At 39.6% G+C, this 16,975-nt stretch overlaps 1 protein-coding gene across 5 annotated transcripts in view; it reads left to right on the forward strand.

The window, feature by feature from the left end:
- The window catches only part of dab1a (DAB adaptor protein 1a), a 216,744-nt gene that overhangs the window by 117,297 nt on the left and 82,472 nt on the right, over positions 1–16,975 (forward strand). For all 5 annotated transcript variants that reach the window (XM_005923244.3, XM_042221365.1, XM_042221366.1 and 2 more), the window contains one exon: positions 8,404–8,460. The gene's annotated coding sequence lies outside the window, so the exon portion shown is untranslated. The remainder of the gene's footprint in view (positions 1–8,403; positions 8,461–16,975) is intronic.

Raw genomic sequence — 16,975 nt, forward strand, 5'->3', positions numbered from 1 at the left:
CACTTTTTTGCCCCCTGCAAGCTGCTATCATGTCTGCTAATGAATTAAATCCATTTCTGGATCACTTTCTGAGAGACGGGTGAAGCTGAGGGATCGAGTGAGACACAGAGGAACAGGCCTCCCGTTTTCTCCCGGACAGAGCCAAATACACAGCCTTCTGGCTATGCTTTCCAGTGAGGAGCAGTCAGTATGATATGAGTTCCTCCCATTTTACAGATAATTTCAAATTCAAATTGATGTTAGCACGTGGAATGACATAGATACATGCGATTCACCCCCACAACCAACCCACCCCAATACCCATTTTTGTCTTGCTGCTCGATTCACATATGCACTGCAACTCTGAGATAGGATATTCAAATATTATACCCTACCAACTGTCTTACACAAAACTGATGTAATGTGTGATTGTACTCATGTGTGAATAGAGCAGTCCTCCTGCAAACACTTCCCAGGTATGTCTCCTCACCTAAACCCTATGGGGTATTTCCAGTTATCAGAATGTATATATTGCAAACTATTGCCCGTGTTTTGTTTCCTCCTAAGTATATGCAGTCAGTTATTATTAAGCTTTGAGTAAAATAAACAATATATGAAAAACAGCAGTCCTAAGATTCTTGCTAATTAACATTTATAAAAATACAAACAATAACAGAGAAATTTCTATGTCTTTGTATGTTGTTCAGCAGGAGCTCCTGCGTGAAGCTGTGTGAGATGTTTATGGTGGTCTGTGTTTCTGTTGGAGCTCCAGAATGCTTGGGGAGCAGAATATGCCATAGCAGTTCCTATGGGACTCTGGTATCGTAACAAAGCTGCTGTGGCCCCTTGTTGTGATAACAGAGGCTTTGCAGGAGGAGACATGCACAGCATAATGAACAACCCACCACCACTGCAGCACACGGTGCACATACACTCATTTACACCCATGTACACGTACATACAAGGTCAGAAGCGCACTGGTGTGTCTTTTTCCTCCTATATTATTTCACACACACGATAATCAACAATACACAAAAGTGCATACACAGTTATGAAGCAGCTCAGACCTCTGCAGCACATGCTTGGTTGCTTAGCCAAGGCCACGCTGACTGCATGCCTTAAAGCAGCATCAGTATGCTACAGGCATGATCCGGTGTCTACACCTCTCTGTTCTCCCTCCCTTCGTCCATCTCTCTTTTACGCCTCCCTCTCGGTTTTACATCTTACCTGCACCACTTTCTCCATGCAAACTGGGCTCTAGTATTCTCTCTGTTCCTGGTTGCTCCTTCTCTAAGTGTAAAACAATCAGATCAATCGTTTTAGCTAGCCCAACTGCTGTGTATTCATCTTTTTTTGCAATTTTCAACCTTCTTATTTATAAATTGTGTGTAGCTTCTTCTACTCCCTCACTGTTTTATATCTCTCTACACTTCTTTGTCTGTTTGTATCACCATGGTCTTGCTTCACTGCAGGCTGGGCTTTTGAGTTTCCAGGTCCAAGTGGAGAGCAGCATGTTTGGATAATTATTCCGTTAGGATCAAGCCATACTGGTTAATGTTGTTTTTTTTGTTTGTATTGTAACCAGGGAATGGGGCCATTAATTGCCCCGCTGATGGCTGTCATCATCCACACCCCTCTAAGTCCGACACACAGGGGTAGAGTGTGTGTGTCTGTGTGTGTCTCAGCGGGTGTCTGATGGGAGGGTGCTCAAGTGTGGAGGACTCATCATGGGTTATTAGGAGCATGCAGGGGGGCCATCAAGCGTGAGAGATAGAGAGATAGAGGCAGCAAAGAAATGAAAACAGAGAAAATGGTTAAAAGTGAATAATTTCTAAAGCAAACTATTGCTGGAACGGAACTTTAGCTACGATGAAGTAGCTTCCTGCTCCTCGGGATACTTTTTGTCATTTTGGACAAACTTTTGCTGCTATGAATACTGTGTTTTGGGGAAGACAATGAATAAAGTTAGATTTATGGTCAGGACTTAAGTAGTTGGATGATACAGTTTTAATTTTGCCTCTGTACACAAACATTTTAAATTATTTTCAGTGAAGAAAGAAGACCAAGATACCCTGTACCCTGTACTCTGTATGATGTCACTGAGACCAGACCGGACCAACCCACCATCTATTTAAGCCTTTTGTTTACACTTAGCAGTCATTCAGAAATTATTAAAGTGGGAATGGCCTTTAAAGGAAGAGAAACTAAAAGGACTTCTTTTAGTCAGTGAATAAACTCGGGGACTGCGGCATGAGGATAAATAAGAATTAAAACTCCAGCCAGACAAACTAGTTGATGACAACAGTCATGAGGGAAAAATGAGTATTGCAATTGGTCGCTGGCATTTGCAGTGAAATCAATTGCTAAAGCCCCAGTCATGCAGCACCAGAGACTGGTCATCGACCCCCCTGGACCCCCTGATAACCAGTGGTTGCTAGGGAAAACTGCAGTTGTTGAGAAAATGAAAATGATCGCAAAGGGTTACTGAAAACCTCCTTGCAACTGTTTTGGTCACTAGAAGCTGCCCAAAGTTTCTATGAAACACTACAATTAATGTATCGAAGAAGTTAGGGTTAGTATCTTTCCCAAGTGTGGAGCAGCCAGGTATCAAATAACCAACCTTCTGATTAGTAGATGACCTACTCCATCTCCTGAGCTACAGCCACCCCTTGTACACTTCATCCTTCTAGTTTTATGAGTGTATACCTGCCAAAAATCACCAGCAGCTGGGTTCCACTCGCAGCCTTTCTTGCCCATTGCCTCTGGGTTTGGCAAACTATTTGGTTCACTGGATCATGAGCACATCTTTTGCTTCTCTGCACCCTTCTCTTCTTCATTCTGGTACAAATTAGTCTTAGTTATGTCTGTCCAAAGACTCTTATTCTAGATGTTTCGAGGAATCTAGCCTTTCTCAGTCTTGAGTGTTACCTGTAGTAAATTATTAATAGCCCTGCTTCCCTTAGAATGTTCATGACTTGGTGAATATTTCTGTGGTCCTCGCTTTACTTGTCTTCTGTTGTCTTTAGGCTCCTTTGGTATTTCTGGTGTGCTCAGTGCATTCATTCTTTTTAAAAATAAATAAAGTGTCATCTAGTTCTTTAAAAGATCTGCTTTATTTTAGCCTTCTTTCTTTGCATCAACACTTTTGGAATGGTATATTAAGAGTTAATGTGAACAGTGAATATCCTTAATGCATATTCAACTCAATCTGTAATGGAAAAAGAAAGGTGACACCTGGCTATGAATCTGCTTATCAGTTATTTGTCTGATCAATTTCAAGTCTGTAAAAATGGAGAAACTTTATAAAAATTGCGCTAATTAACAGTTAAAACAATATTTTATTTAAAACCAAATAACACAGGGATTCTTTCCAATTCAATTCAGTTTTATTTATATTGCACTAAATCACAACAACTGCTGTTTCCTCAGTGGTTATGGCGTCTGTCCTCATGTCTAAGTCGTTGGCTTGGTCGGGAGTGTTAAAGACTAATGAGCTAGTGTGGTGGGGGTGGGTGGTACTGATTCAGGGCCATAACCACTGAGGAAACAGCAGCTGCTATTAAATTCCTTAAAAATGGCAGGGTGCCAGGTCTGGACATAGTGTCTGCGGAACTGCTTACGCACGGCGGACAGTGCCTCATCAATGAAATAACGGACCTTTTCAATTCATCCTGGTCATCGATGCGAGTGCCAGAAGAGTGGCGAAAAGGAGTCATTATAAAGCTCCCCAAAAAAGGCAACCTGGCAGATTGCAACAACTGGCGAGGAATCGCACTCCTTTCTGTTCCAGGCAAAGTGTTTAGCATTGTCCTCCTCCGAAGACTCCATAAGGCGGTGGACCAGAACCTCCGCCTCTCAATTACTTCCGTCGATTTCACAAAGGCATTTGATAGTGTCCATCGAGATTCCCTCTGGAATTTTGCCCGGTCATATGGCATCCCTGAGCAGTTTGTCAAAATATTCTAAACTCTATACCTTCATTCCAGTTGCTGCATTCGCACAGAGGAGGGCTACACGGATTTCTTCACCATCGAGACCGGTGTGAGGCAAGGGTGTATCCTCTCTCCCTTCCTCTTCCTTCTTGTCATTGACTTTGTTATGCGGAGTGCCATGGACCAAGATGGCTTTGGGATACCCTGGCATCCACCAACACGCCTGAATGACCTCGACTTCACAGACGACATCGCTTTGTTGGCCGACATCCAGAAAAACATTACTACTATGACATCATGCTTGGAGCAAGATGCAGCCAAGGTGGGCTTACGGATCAATGGAAACAAGACCAAGGTCATGAGGATAGGTTACGTGACGACACGGGACCCCATTACGGTAGGACTGCAGCCATTGGAAGAAGTGAATCAATTCACCTACCTGGGCAGCATCCTGGCAAGTGATGGAGATGCTGAGAATGACGTTGTGTGTCGAATTGTAAAAGCGGGTGCAGTTTTTCAGCGGCTCCAGCCGACCTGGTTGACCTCGAATATCGATCTGGCGACGAAGATTCGCCTGCTCAACTCTATCATTATACCTACCGCGATCTACGCCTGTGAGACGTGGAAAACATCAACCAGAATCACCAAAAGACTCAATGTGGCCCAGCAGCTATGGCTAAGATGGATCCTGGGGGTCTCCTATTGCGACTATGTCACCAACGAAGAAGTACACCGTCAAACTGCCACACGTCCCCTCCAGGACATTGTGACTGAGCGGCGTGTGCGCTTTGGAGGCCATGTTCTACGTCAACCCCCACATTGACTGCCTAAGCTCGCCATCACATGGAACCCACCCCATGGAAGATGCAAATGGTGCCCCCAACATCAACAACCAAACGACCCTATTTGAGCAAGCACTTGGCAACAATGGGAAGGAAAAACTCCCTTTTAACAGGAAGAAACCACCATGCCGTTATCAGAGTAATTTTCTCAGGTGTTGCAAAAGGTACTCAAACCACAGAAGGCATTGCATTACTGATTTAACTGGTTTTGGTCGGTTGGGGGACAGGAAAAATCGCTGCACGTAGATAAAATGTGAGAAGAACAAGTGGCGCTGCTGCATTTAGTAATAGATATGAAATGGTTAGATCATTTTACACACACACTTACACATATATACATATGGTGCACACACTGGTCGCTGTCATTGGCCACTGTTAATTTCCTGCGACGCACATCACAGCACATGAAGACAGATAAGGATAAAGGATAAGAATCTAGACAGCCTTGTACGCCATGATTAATTTATTTCATATTCTGCTTGCCTAGAATAAATGTGCAGTTAATATTTTATATTCCTATGTCTTTCCTCATGATTCCAACATGATTATGAGGGAGACACATAGTCGGTGTGCATGTTTGGGAAGCGAGAGAGCAAGAGTGTGAAGGAGACAGAATGAAATCATACGTTCTGTGAATCGCATTGTTAATACTCTTTGTGTCTGTGCAGTGTTGCTAATGTGACGTTTAAGTAATTGAAATTGAAAACAAAATTAGATTGAAAGAGACAATTAAATGGGAACAGGAGATGACTGGAGTAGAAGAAGACTCTGAGGAGAGAGGGAATCACAGCATTACCATATGTAGTTCAGTGTGGGGGAGGAAACAAGTCCTGACACAGTTTTTTTTGTTTGTGCATCTAAACAATGCAAGAATAAATAGAATAAACCTATCTGTCTTTATTTTTTTCAGTTTATCAGCAAGAAAATAAACTATATAGTTTAGTATTGTAGATCATGTGAATTACTCTTTCGGCCTCAATAACGGGCTGAATGCATACATACACAGAGATAAAGAGAGAGAGTTACAGATTTCATATAAATTAATAATACTACCCTTGAAATTATGTTATTGTTCATAATTGAAATCTTAAAATAAGCATGCTGAGAGGTCATTGGGTATTAATAGTATAATTTGCCAGATTCACAAAGCAATTGAAGACTCTCAAAACGCTTCATGATTCTACACTAAAATTATATGATGGAAGTCCCACGCATGCCTCCCTTTGAAGGTGTATGTAGTAATTGTATTTCTGTGAATATACTGTATTTTTCGGACCATAAGGCGCACTGTCGATGAAGGGCTCTGTTTTCATACATAAGGCGCACCAGATTATAAGGCGCATTAGGCGAAATAAAAGTCAGATAAATCAAACTTTACTCAACTCATTCTTCTTGCTTCCTCCCCTTCCGTATCATTGATTGATTAATTTTGAGTTCTCTTGCAGCTGCTCTATTCCCATGTTGTTGCAGTATATTAATGACTAACCGTGTTTTGTGGATAGATTATCTCAGTTGTTCTCCTGACTGAAGTTTCCCATACGGAAAAGAAATAGTAAAAACTTATACGTGATTACTCATGAAAGTGGCCACTTTCATGAGTAAATCATATAAGGCTTACATGATTTACTCATGAAAGTGGCCACTTTCACATTACTTTCATACATTGTTTTAGTAAGTATCCAAAACATACAAGTTTCATTATATAATGTTTCAAGGGATCTTATATCTGTTTTCACACTTATATGCTTTTCATACAAGTTTCACACAAGACAGATACAAACTTTATAAGATTTATATATATCTTTTCCATATGGGTTGGTCCGTTTACAGCAGCCTGCCATGCAATTGCATTTGTGCCTAACCATCGAGAACCCTCACGTTAACTTTTGTCGAGTGGACAAAAGTTAGCGTTCATCCTCCAGCTTCAGTATTTATGTTATGCTAACATAGCTGTGTCGCTAGTGATCATGTAGCATATCATTATAGACCACCTAGTCCATCTTCAGTAACCCTACAAAACTCACTGCTGTTTGTTTTTTTTGTCTTCATTTATGTTGGAAGTGATAGCAGAGCTGTATGTTTTAATTCTTTCAAAAATCTCTCAGTCAGAACATGGTATATCATGTTTAGGTGGACACTAGCGAGCTAACTTCCTGCTAACTTCTAACTCCGTTAAATTTAATAAATTCAGTTTTCATGGATGCCTGGATGTTAAACTTAATTGTTACACCTGGTAAATCAGCAATGCTGGTCATTTTATTAAAGATGAAAGGATTTAGACAGTTTTTAACTCTCAGTGATGCCACAGTGTTCGTTTGACTTTGGGACCTGAAGCGGACAGAGTTTTGGTCCCAGATTACTCTGCGAGGCTCCTGACTACGGTAGCCGTAATGCTCCGACGATCCACCAAGCGATGCGGCTTCGTAGCTTACGAATGTCGTATTAAAACATATTTATGCACCACATAAAATCGGTTCGAGGTCAGTAAGCACAACCAGAATTCATACATAAGGCGCACTGGATTATAAGGTGCACTGTCGATGTTTGAGAAAAATAAAGGATTTTAAGTACGCCCTTATACTCCGAAAAATATGGTACATACAAATGTCTCCACAGATTAATGCAGAGAAATATTTTATGGTGATGAAGTCAGCATGTTGCATTTGGACCTGCATGTCAAAAAAAGCTGACCAGTTGACCCAGCCTCTCTTTGTGAGGGAAGTTTGGATGGAAACTCTTGATCTGAACTGGAATCATTAACCTGTGCTTCAAATCCCTGCTCTGCGCCTGTAATGATGTTGAATACTAGAGTTAAAAAAGGCATATTTCTGTATGAAAATGAATAGTCTCTTTAGTGTAGACAAAGACACATGTTCCTGCCTTTTTTCCTTTACATACTCTTGTCATATGGTTGCAGTAGGAGTAAAGGAGCAAGTGGCGATAATAGGAAGTAAGAGCCATAGGCTGATGGAAAAGTTAATTAGAGGCCAGGACAGTCATCTCCACCTTCTGACCCATTTCCACCCCTCCCATCATCTCCATCTGCATCTGTCATTCACATTCCCACGACTGCTAATGAGCGTATTCTGAGGCATACATTATGTCTGCAGCTGTACCTTTTTCCCGGTTTAGTGCAGCTCATCTGTTTTTTTTTTCTCCATCAGAAAGAGCGAGCTATTCGTTCCCACCATGTCTCCAATTAGAATCCCCTCAATTCATGTTTCTATCATTTCTCCCTCTTCTCTCTATCCTCTTGTTTCTCTCATCTGCCGGTGTTGGAAGCAGGTTGTAAAACAGCGTGCCTTATCCAAATGGAGACGAGCCCTGCGGTCACCGTAGTTTTGTTACTGAGGCAGAGTCACATTATTCTCTTTAGTCTGCTTGTGTGTACGCTTATGTGTGTATATGTGTGTTTTGAGGCTGTGCATGACATTAGCCTCGCAGTCACAGGTAATGATCTCATATCCCCGTTGGTGACTGGAGGCACACAAGGAGAATTATATACACACACACACACTGTGAAAGGGAAAGATGTGGAAAAGAGATTGGTATTGTAATGGTACTCTAATGGGTTACCTGACAAGTGCTTTTTCTTAATGTTGTATCCCTCTCTCCCCCCTTCCTTTTTTCTCCCTCGCTCTCTTCTACAGGTGCATTTTCCCTCTTTGAGGAGCAGTGATATGGACACCAGGTGTGGTGACGCTAAGGTATGCATTCACTTCTGAGAGCACACACACTTGTGTGCTTTTAACACGTTATGAGAGGCGCTGCCCTCTCATCTTATTTGTTCAATTCTACCTTTTATTCAGAAAGTTGACCAAAAATGTGACACTTTGAGAGAACGCTATGCACTGTGTAATACACTTTAGTGTCTGTGTGAATACAATACCCTGTGTGAAGCACTCAAATATCCTCAGTGAATGATAAAGTATGTCAGATGCACATACCATGTCTTGTTTACAGTTCTTTGTTTTGCATTTTGCTGCAAAGCTTATATTTGTTACTCTTTGTTATTGATTATGGAAAATGACTATTTTCAATTTACTGCTAACAGCAGAGTAAACTCACACTAAATGCTATAGACAAATTAGTACCCCAATAAAGCATCAGACATCCATGGATGTTGTTGTCTGGACTAAATGTGGTCAGCCACTCAGTCTTTAAAAATATGCCCCTTTGCTTTTAAATGTGGCAGTAAATGGAAAGGTGAAGAGTTTTGACAGAGACCTAAACAGAACTATAATTTTAACCATAAATTGATGCTTACACACAGTAATTTTCCATTGATTATAGGTCTGAAAGATGCCTAAATGGTACTAAGCTTTCAGAAATGGGTTAAACATTGTTTCAAAACTGAAATTTTAATATGTGTACAGATCACAACTAGTTGTTGTTTTTTTATTTTGTTTGGTTGTGAATTGTTGTGATCTGATATCCACACAATGTCGGCTCCAGGTACACGTACAAATATTACTAATAGCAGCTTATCTTTTTTTCAACTATGAAAAGTACATGTAAGTGTTGTTCCCAAATGCTTAGGTGGAACAGTGGTGAACTGGTAAGCAATGTGTCATATGACATACTTGATGCCGCATGGAGAAAAATCAGCCAAAGACACGGCGAAGAACTCATGTATTTAAGAACAACGTTCCATCATTTCCCATTTTTATCTCAACTTCAATGGAATATCTTTCAATACTAAAACCAAAAAATGCTGTTTATCAAACAATTTCTGATACATGAAACTGTAAATAAACAGCACAGTGAAGGTGGTCCTCATCCTAAAACATTCCCCTCCCTCAGTACTCCACACATGCAGAGGAGTTCAACCTGGATAGTCAGCCAGCAAAATGTTAATGCGGACGGCTTTTCAATCTGTCGCGATGATGCTGTATTTAATGTGATCCATTGAGGGTTTCTTGTAAACCTAGTTTTTCATAGAGCTTTTAATCAACACTTAATTGTTTACGAATGTGCTACAATATGATAATTCAAAGAACAGACATAGTTTGACATCTTCAAGAAAAGAATTCATAAAAAATAATCAAAGTTAGATAAATCGCATCTGTTTTTTACATATTAATTTAGAAGTTTCAAAATTTTTGGAAGCATAAAAATTAATAAGAAGAAGCAAAGCATAGAAGTTTTGAAATTAGGTTTTCACATGCTGTACCACACATAGGAATGTCTTTTTCTAAATATCTTTTCAGTGTCCTGCAAAAATGTCTCAATTCTTTTCACGTTTTTAACCAAATCTTTATTATGTTTAGATGTCTGGACTGTTTTCAAGGAGCTGTTGCTGGGTTGGTGGTGGCCAATTCCCAAAAGTCTGCTGCTGCAAAAAAAAAGAAAAAAGGAAAAGGAAAAATGAATGACCCAAGAAAACCCAGAGGAAGGGGGAAAAAGTGTCATGAAGGCACCTTTTGCAAAAAATCTGAGCCTGCTTTTGAAAAATTAGTTCTGGATGCTAACATTACACTTTATACTGACCCAGGTTATTTAGCTGGTGCCAATTTGAATATAGTTTCAATCAGACAAATTATACCTGCTGTTAGATTTAACATTTCTTTAGATTTGAATCCACCTGCTATCAGATTAGATGTTTTTTTTCTCTTCTTGCAGCCTCTCACCCCCCTCAGACACACAATGATGCCCTTATATTCCTGGCTCTCAATTTTTCTATTTATACCCACTGAGATGAGCAATGAGCCCCAGGCATCCCTCACTCACTAACCAAAGTACACGTTGACTCACACTGGCACAGAAACACAATTTCTCCCTGAAACACAAGTATACACGTGTTTTGAGTTAAAGTTGAGGTGGAGGGTACAGAGTTTCATCAGCTGTGTATCTGGCCATATCTACTAAAGTAATGCAGTTAGCAATAGTGTGTAGCCTCAGAAAACACAGAGGACTGGAGTTCCTGCTGTGTCCTTGCTTTCAGCATTGTGCTTCACAGCATCAAAAGGAAAAGGCATTCTAAAAACCAATACCATTTTCTATTCTGCAATTTTTTAAACCTGCCTAGGTTTGTAAACATGAAAATGCTATAAATAAAAGAGACAAGGCAGTCTTAGCAGAGCCATCAAGAGACATAATCCTGAAACAACTTTGGGATGTGTTTTCATTACTGTCACAAAGCACAATATTTGCATTTTTTTTAATTCAACAGTGTAAGCAAATTTTATATTAATCTATAAAGTCACTTGACATTTTTTCTAAATCTGACACACAGAAAAGAGTGAAAAAGACACTGTGGGGTTAATACCAGTGCTATAAAGGAAACCTGTTCTGAAGTGTGTGTCTAGTAATTAACTTCAGCAATCAAAAAGCAATTAGCAGCAAACCATTAACCTGTTGTTTTTTTGTGACCTCAACTAAAAGGTGTGTTTATCACATTAAATACCTGCATGCCTACATCTGCACATGTCCAGACATACTGGACAAGCTATCAAGCACAGAGGGAAGCAAAGAAAGCTTGAGTACTACTGTGTAACTGAACCAGTAAAAATTAATGAAGACAACATCCATGAGACTCAACCTATTCTGCATTATTTACAATATTGAGCATGCACTAAAACTGTTGTCAGCTTGACTATCCAAACTTCACCTGTTATAAAAGGATACTCACTAACAAGTGAGCATTTTAACTCTTCAGTACAGCTTGAGGTTTCAATCGTATGCCAATATAATGGTATAAAAACTGATGATTTTTCTTTTACATATATTTGCTCATTGTCAGTATTTAAAAAAGCATGTAATGTAAAAACCATAAATTAGTATTTTATATTTATCAGAAACTGCATTAAAAACACAATATCTATAAATGTGCTTTTGTTTTTGTGTGTATATTAGAAATATTTGAGATAGCAGACAGCAGTAGACACATTGCCAGTATAGGAGAATGTCTGACTAGCAGGTGCTTAATATGTTTGCTCCATATTCAGTTAGAAATCAAATAAAAGGCTTTTTCTTGAATAATTTTCATGAACACAAATAAACAGAAAAATAAATCAGAGCTGCAAAACAGTCTACAAAACTGATGGAAATTAAAGCTTCACTGACAACTTAATTCATGGACAAAACACATCAGCTCATGCTAATGTTGCTGGTAATGTTATCACCACTGCGCCTGTCACTTAAAATCCTGTTAATCTTTTCCTGCTAATAACCTTCTTTAATTACTTCCCAGGCCCAAATTATGTTCCTATTATGATACATATATACATTCATATAATATTTAAGCATGGGGTTTGTGTATTTCTATGCTTATTTTCTCATTTTTTGAAAACTCTTATGCAGGGGTGTCAAACATAAGGCCCAGGGGCCAAAATTGGCCTGCCAAAGACTCCAATCTGGCCCACTTAACAACTTTAGAATATATGAAGTACATGAATACATGAAGTACTTTTAATTGTCTTTTCACATGTTTTGCAGCTGTTCCTATTGATAAAGCCCCCACCGCGCAGAAGCCCTCAAAGTTACACATCCTGATAAAAGCATAAATGTGTGACATTTCTGCCTCACATTGTTGTGTTTAACCCCCTGCAGGTTGGTGCACATGCACAGACGCGCTCACACACAAACCAAATCATCCCAAGTCAACTACTCGAGTCAACCTTGTTCTGGTGTTGAGAGTGCATGAGAATACATACGAGCCACTCACCCAGCTTTGAGGTCACTGCCCCAAGTGCTCAGATTACCACAGGCACCACCGGTCACTTCACCTTCCACTTCTTGTCAAGCTCCTCTCTCAACCACTCTAGGGGGCATTTCCCATGTTGATACTCTGCACAGATGTTCATGTATACTATACCAGCCACTTTATTATAGCATTCCATGAATGCCTTGCCTACTAGCATCGTGCACCTTGCTGTTATGTGCTGAATTATCTTAAGGGTATCTTTGCACCGCCTGCACCTGGGGTCTAGCTTGGTGTGGTAGACCCCAGCCTCTGTTGATCTCATGCTCAGAGCTTGTTTCTATGCTGCCATGATTAGTGACTCTGCGCTGTTTTTTGGTCCTACCAACCATTAGTAGGATATTTCTATAACAGTCAATATATATATTCCTTTCTGATCTATTTTCCATCTCAAAAAGCCATCTCTCCTCATCTCCACATGCTCTTTTCCTCCCTTCACATCTGTCAGGTGTTTGATATCCTGATACATCTGAGTTATTGAAGAGTGGCATGCTTTGATAGCTGCAGTTGAACTGTGATATTTCATCTTCAGAAGGGGTTCCAGTGTCATATCTCCATGCCATCAACCTCTGCTATCCCTCTCACTTTTTAGTTCCTTCTTTCTGACACACACACACTCGCACGCACACAACTCTGGATGTGTGGCGAAATACAGGAGAGAGTTGATGAGATAGGTCATTGTATCCTTGTGTGTACGTTTGGCTCATCACTTAATCTTGTTTTGTTGAGACCCATCTTGTGTAGATGGGTCTCTCAAATTCACCTCCAGACATATTGATGCCTTGTCAGAGGAGACTGTGTCATTCATAGGTGTCAAGTGATTGTAACAGTTTTATTGTATAGTCATGTGACCACAGTGGGCATATTTGATTGCAGTATAGAGGTACAAGACTTCGAACACATGGCTACAATTGGCTCTTTAACAAGTGAAACAACTTGTGTTCAGCAGACACACAAATAATAATCACTCAACTCCTTTTCTGTTGGGCTGGGTTATTCCATCTCGATGGTAGTGCATCTATAACTGACACCACTGACATCACATCTCTGTTGAGTTGTGATAAGATATGGTTTGACCTTCTATGCAGAAATTTCCCCAGTCACAGCTTATGTTTAACCCTCAATCTGAATTATAGCAGGTCAACATGTTAGAGGCCTCAAGGTTCTACCCAAGCTTTTGCTGAACTGACTGTCCATAGTACCACTGTACTGTGTAGCGTTTACATCAGTTCAGCTCTGCAGAACTATGCTCAGGCAATTAGAGAGCTGCTTTTGTTGCCTTTAACGAGTTTGACCAGTTTTGCTGATAATATGCACAAATTTCCATTCTTTCTGCACTTCATTTTTTTCTTTCCCTTTTTATTTTTGGTCTCTGTCCCTATTTTTCTTTTTTCCTCTCCTATCTCTTTCTTTGTCCCCTTGCTGAATATGTGTGAATTAGAGAAATCCTAATCCTCTGAAATAAATATTCTTTTTGAACAGTACACTGGAGCTGACTGTCAGATTATATCCATCTGGACATTCCCATGGATTACCCTAAAAGAGTTGTATGTGTCCACGGGAATGAGTGGTTATGTGTGTGTGCGTGAGTATGTGACAGGTGTTAGTGGAAGGTGAGAAAGCTATCTACTGATTTAGCAACACCCAGTGCTTGGCTGTAGCAGGGTACACTACAAGTCAAATGAATTTAGAATACAAAATATGAGTCAAAGTTACAATCTAAATATCTAGTAATTAACAGACAGTGACATTCTTCAATCAACAGAGTACATGAAGTTATTACTTTTTAAAGTCTGCTGTCATCATAAAGAATACTTATAGTTTAGTTGAATGCAGGTCTAATGATCTATTGCTACTGCACCTACTTATACTGCCTACTAGTGACATGCAGTGACTTTTGCAAGCTGAAAGAAATACTGTTCTCCAACTGCTTGACAAAATATACTGTACCAGATTTAAAAAAAATTGTGTTGCCTGTCTTTTGTTCTTCTATATAAGCTGTGATGAGTTTGAAAGGTGAAGCCAGTTAGGAGGTACCTTAAACCTGTATTCTGTTCAATGGCCAGTAACCTTTTGATATTTTTATTTTAAGATGAATTTTTGTAACGCAGCAAAGTGAAAGCGAAATTTTCTGTGGAACTATAAATTTAGTTTAATTCTTATCTGGTCTGCTGGTTTTTATGGGAACTTGGTGCTACGTAAACGCTAATCAAAACATCGTCATTAGATAAACTCTTTTTCTGGCATCAGTGTAGTACAAATTTCAAAGCGTTAAATATGTTGTTCACTTTGAGCAATCTGACTCAATACATTAAAGATAGCATTTAAATGAATATATTCTGCAATATGTACTGAAATACATTTTAAAGTAACACTCCCAGCACTTCCCACATGAGGAATTATCTGTTCAACCAAGCTGAGACAGACGGACAGAGACTGAGAGCAGAGAAAGGTAAGCGAGAGAAGAGATACTGAGGGAGGATGATACGGCAAAACGGGCAGAGATACTGAAGTGTGGGAAGGAGATAGAGAGGAGGGCTCTGCATAGATAGAGTGAGCTGACTACAGTTAGCACAGGGAGCGAAAGGATGATGTTAGGAGAGAGTGGTGAGGCACTGCATGAGGTTATATGATGGGGTGAAAAGTTTAGGGAGAAATGTGAGGTGGAGAAGGAGTATTTATTATTCAAATGAGGTTTAGAAGCACAGGAGTAGATTTATGAACAATATAAATATGTCCCTGTGAACTTCATGAGAGCTACTAACATTTTACCCATTTTATAACCACAAAGCTTGCACGATATTCAGTCACTCAGCATCACATTGTCACTCCTGGTCAAATGTCAGTATCTCTTGGCTTGAAGATCTAACCAGTAATCATAGAAAGAACATGAAGGATTGATAGTAATGAGACAAAAAATAAACGACAAAAACACAGGTCGCGTTCATGGGGATGTGTTACTTGAGGCTTCTGTGAGATGATGAAATACGATTGACATCCCTTTTAGAAGCTAAAACTTGCGCAGTGGCTATAAAAAACAACTGTGGATGGTGATAACATTTATATTTCATGGCAATAGCCAAAAATAGAATCCAAGTATTGTACCAGGAATATGCATTTTAATATATCCATGTTTTTTTCTTCTTTTAGGAGACTCTTCTGTTACCATCATATCTGTACCTTTGTTCTGGCCTAATTTAGATTATTAATGCTAGTCTCTGCTAGTCTCACACTAGTCTGAACACATCTTAAGTAATGGCTGTAGTTATAATTTGAGAGTAATCCAATCGTTCTTTGTTGATCTAACAGATAAAGCAGTCCTCTCTGTTTCTTCACTTTCTCAAACAGTTAGATCCAAAAATATTAGAATAGATTTTTCTTTATCTGAGGAGACCATTAATTTGCATGTTTTGAAGAAAACTTTGAAATAATCCAAAAAGATATAGAATTTATTGCACTTAAATAAATATATGTGTTAGTATATGTGTAAATCTATGTGTAGGCATCGGTGGGGTATATATCTCTTTTCAAAGGAACAGTGATATTAAGAACTAAAGGAAGAAGAGTGAAGAAGTCTGAAGCTAAATTGTTATTCTAAGCAAAAAGGACTTTTTCTGCATCTGATCCCGGCCAGACTGAAGTTTTCTAAGGGGTATGCGTCTGGGTGAAAAAACACTTTGTGAAAACTGCACCAGTTCTATTCGAAGCACAGTCAAGCAAACCAGAAGTTACCCACAATATCATGTGTATGAGCCTTTTGCAGAGATAGAAAAGCACATTTGAAAGTCCTGTAAAGAGAAGACTACTCAGTAATGATTTCCTGGGATAAGCAGCAGTCGCTAAAGTCCTTCTCAGGAGGTGAAACAAAGGCCAAACCCTATTTAACTGTTCTACTGACAGTAGATAATTGGAAAGGTTTGTTAATGAATTGGAACAGAAGGGTACAGCAATGGAAGGCTTTCTTTACAGAGGTTAACAGGAGAAACAATGATGTTGCAAGATACACTATGTGAGAAAAAAATTGGTCCACACCTTTTAATCATTGAGTTGAGGTGCTTTCAATCCAATGGCCACAGATGTATAAAATTAAGCACCTAGCCATGCAGTCTGCTCTGACAACCATAGTGACTGGGTTGTTCAAAAGAGCTTATTGAATCTGAATGTGATACTGTAAGAGGATGTCACTGTTGCACGTCTTCCCTTCCAGATATTCCTCGAGTGGCTGTAAGTGGTATTATAGCAAAGTGGAATTGTTTAGGAACCACAGCAACTCAACCACAAAGTGATAGAACATATAAAATTACAGAGGAGGGCTGCTGACTGCTGAGGCGCACGATGCGTAAAAGTCGCCAACACTTTTTTTTTTTTCTTGCCTGTCCCGTTTGGCTCTTTTGCCATCAGAATTATTGTCTAAAGGCAAAGAAAGATGCCCAACAGATTAACTTTACCAAATTGACCATCCCAGCCTTGCCATAATGGTCCATTTGATTCACCTTTTATTGTTTATTTTATTTTCACTT

The sequence above is a fragment of the Haplochromis burtoni genome, unplaced genomic scaffold (genome assembly GCF_018398535.1).
Source record: "Haplochromis burtoni strain Fernald_Lab_line unplaced genomic scaffold, NCSU_Asbu1 Contig_65, whole genome shotgun sequence".
Classification (NCBI taxonomy): domain Eukaryota; kingdom Metazoa; phylum Chordata; class Actinopteri; order Cichliformes; family Cichlidae; genus Haplochromis; species Haplochromis burtoni.